This window comes from Chamaea fasciata, unplaced genomic scaffold (genome assembly GCF_029207755.1).
Source record: "Chamaea fasciata isolate MVZ Bird 193981 ecotype frontalis unplaced genomic scaffold, bChaFas1.0.hap1 SCAF_32, whole genome shotgun sequence".
In the NCBI taxonomy this organism is placed as follows: domain Eukaryota; kingdom Metazoa; phylum Chordata; class Aves; order Passeriformes; family Sylviidae; genus Chamaea; species Chamaea fasciata.
In genome coordinates, this window is record NW_027094117.1 from 3,295,611 (window position 1) to 3,298,157 (window position 2,547).

A 2,547-nucleotide genomic window follows, 5' to 3' on the forward strand; every position below is an offset into this window, starting at 1 on the left:
TGGCACCGGGCAATCACCACGTGGAGACTCCAAACATCTCCCAAAGGGGTATTTGCGGCTCAGCTTTGGGGTCCCGCAGGATCCAAACATCCCCCCCCACCCCAAAATGAAACCCTCCCAGGGACCCTTACCGATATTTGGGGCTCAAACCCGGAACCTGCGAGTTCCAAACACGCCCCAAGAAAAATGGCCGCTCGGGGACCCCCTGAGAGATTTGGGGCGAGCTCCCCATCTCAGCTCACCTGCGAGATGTGGGGAAGCCGAGCCCCAGCGCCAGGAAGATGAAGCCCCCAATCCCCATCAGCAGCTTGCTGCAGATGGTGTCCAGCGGCATCTCTGGGGGGTCTGCAGGGCCCAGGACCCCCAAAACCTCTCAGACACCCCAAGCCCCTCCAAGCACCCTTCCAGTTGCCCCCAACCCACCCAGGAGGCCCTGAAACCTCCTCCCAATCCCTTCCCAGCCTCCCCAGGACCCACCAAAGCCCCTCCCAGCCATCCCCCTGCTCCTGCAGGGGCTGCTCCAGGGGCCGCGGGTGGATCTCTGCATCCCCATGGATCTCTGCATGCGGCACCTCCATCTTCAGAGCCACCATGGATTGGCTCTGCCAGACACGGAGGACGCTTCCAGCAGCTTCTCTCAGAACCCACCCCGCTACCAAAACAAGGCTGTGTGCAAACCCAATAGATCCCAAAAAGTGGGGTCCCAGATATCCAGCAGCTCAGGTGCACCCCAGAATGGGGATGGAGATGTCCATGGGCTCAGGTGTGCCCAAAACTTAGACCCCAGCTAAAGTTGTTCACTGCTTGGCTGAGTGCTGCTTGAGGGCTGGGGCTGCAGCAAAGGGGGGACACCCTCCTCCAGCAGGGATGTCCCACAAACAGGGGATCCCCACAAGCCCCTCGGAACCCTGAGGCTGAGCTGGCCCTGCCTGGATGCCTGGGAGCCACCAAAACCACCCTGTCCCTGCCCTCTGGAGCTGCACAGGGAGAGGAAATAAAAGGAAAGGCTCAGGAGGTAATAAAATAACCAGAAGAGATCTTGCCCTTAGCACCCGCATGGGCACAACAGACCCAGCCTGGCCACAGGGAGGGAATTTGTTACCAACCAAATCAGAGCAGGAAAAAGACAAGGGGAAGAAATCTCTCCAACACCTTCCCTCCACTCAATGGGGATGACCCAGAGCAGGAGTCACCACGGCTCTGCCCAATGGGGGTCACTGGGGATCATTTAGTGTTGATTCTCCCCTGGGGGACGGAGCTGGAGCAGCGCACAAAGCTCTTCCCACACTCGAGGCACTCACAGGGCTTCCCTTATGGTGCCTCCGTTGGTGTTGGGTCAAGTGAGAGGTCTGGGTGAAGCTCATCCCACACTCAGGAATTCGTAGGACCTCTCAACAATGTGGATGTTCTGGTGTTCCCTCAAGTGGGAGCTGTAGATAAAGCTCTTCTCACATTCCAAGCATTTGTGGGACTTTTCTTCCTGCTCCACTTAGCTTTGGCTTGGGAATGACAAATCCTTGTTTGGGGGAAAAACGGGGAGCCTCCTTGGGCTGAGGCCTCCTTGGGCTGCTGCCCAAATCCATCTCTAGAACACAGCAGGCATTTTGCATCCATGAAAGTCTCCAAATTATCAAGATTCAGCCCAAAAAACCCTCCCCTGTGTTCCCCATCTCTGATCTCTACGCTTTGGGGCTCCAGAGGTTTCTCTTCCCTGGGGGTCCCATGGCTCCAGGCATTCCCCTCTCTCCAAGGTCCTGCTAAGGGATGATCCAGGGGCTTTTGGTGGGGGCCCATGGGGTCCCGTCTCCCCTGATGCTCTAGTTTGAGATCCCAGGGATCCCTCCTCGACAGGCTCATCCCTTTCCAGCCTGCCAGGGGTCCCCCAGCTCTGGGATCATCCCTCTCTGCTCTCCCCACCCTGAGGGTCCAAGGGTTTTCCCTCCTCTGCTCTCCCAGGGGTCCCCAGGACCAATGTCCTCCCTCCACAGATACCGAGCGACGGCCACGTGGACCCCCAAAGATCCCCACAAGGGGCACTGCTTTGGGGTCCTGCAAGATCCACACCTACACACACCAATGGGTAACTCCCAGGAATGGCAGATGATATTTGGGACTCAATTCTGGAACCTGCGAGCTCCAAACACACCCCAATAAAAAGACTCACAGGGAAGCCCTGGTAGATTTAGGACAAAGTTCCCCTCCCTGCTCACCTCATCACGGGATGCTGTGGGGGTGATTGTCCCCTGGCCGGGGTGCTGTGGACACAGGGGGCACTGGAACCTCCTGTTTCTCCTTCTTTTCCCACCCATGCTCCTCGCCTTCCTACTCCTCCTTTTCCTGTCTCCCTCCTAGTCCTGCTCCTCCTCGTTCCTAATCCCACCTCCACCCCAGTTCCTGCCTTCTGTATATTTAGAGTGGAGAATCTTGTTTGTTTTTAGAACTAGAACAAAGATGCCAGATGGAAGGAGGCTTGCTGGTTTTAGTCAGAAGCATCAGTGACCAAAGGTCACGTTTCCTTTGATTTTCTCCCATCCTTGTTCCTCCTCA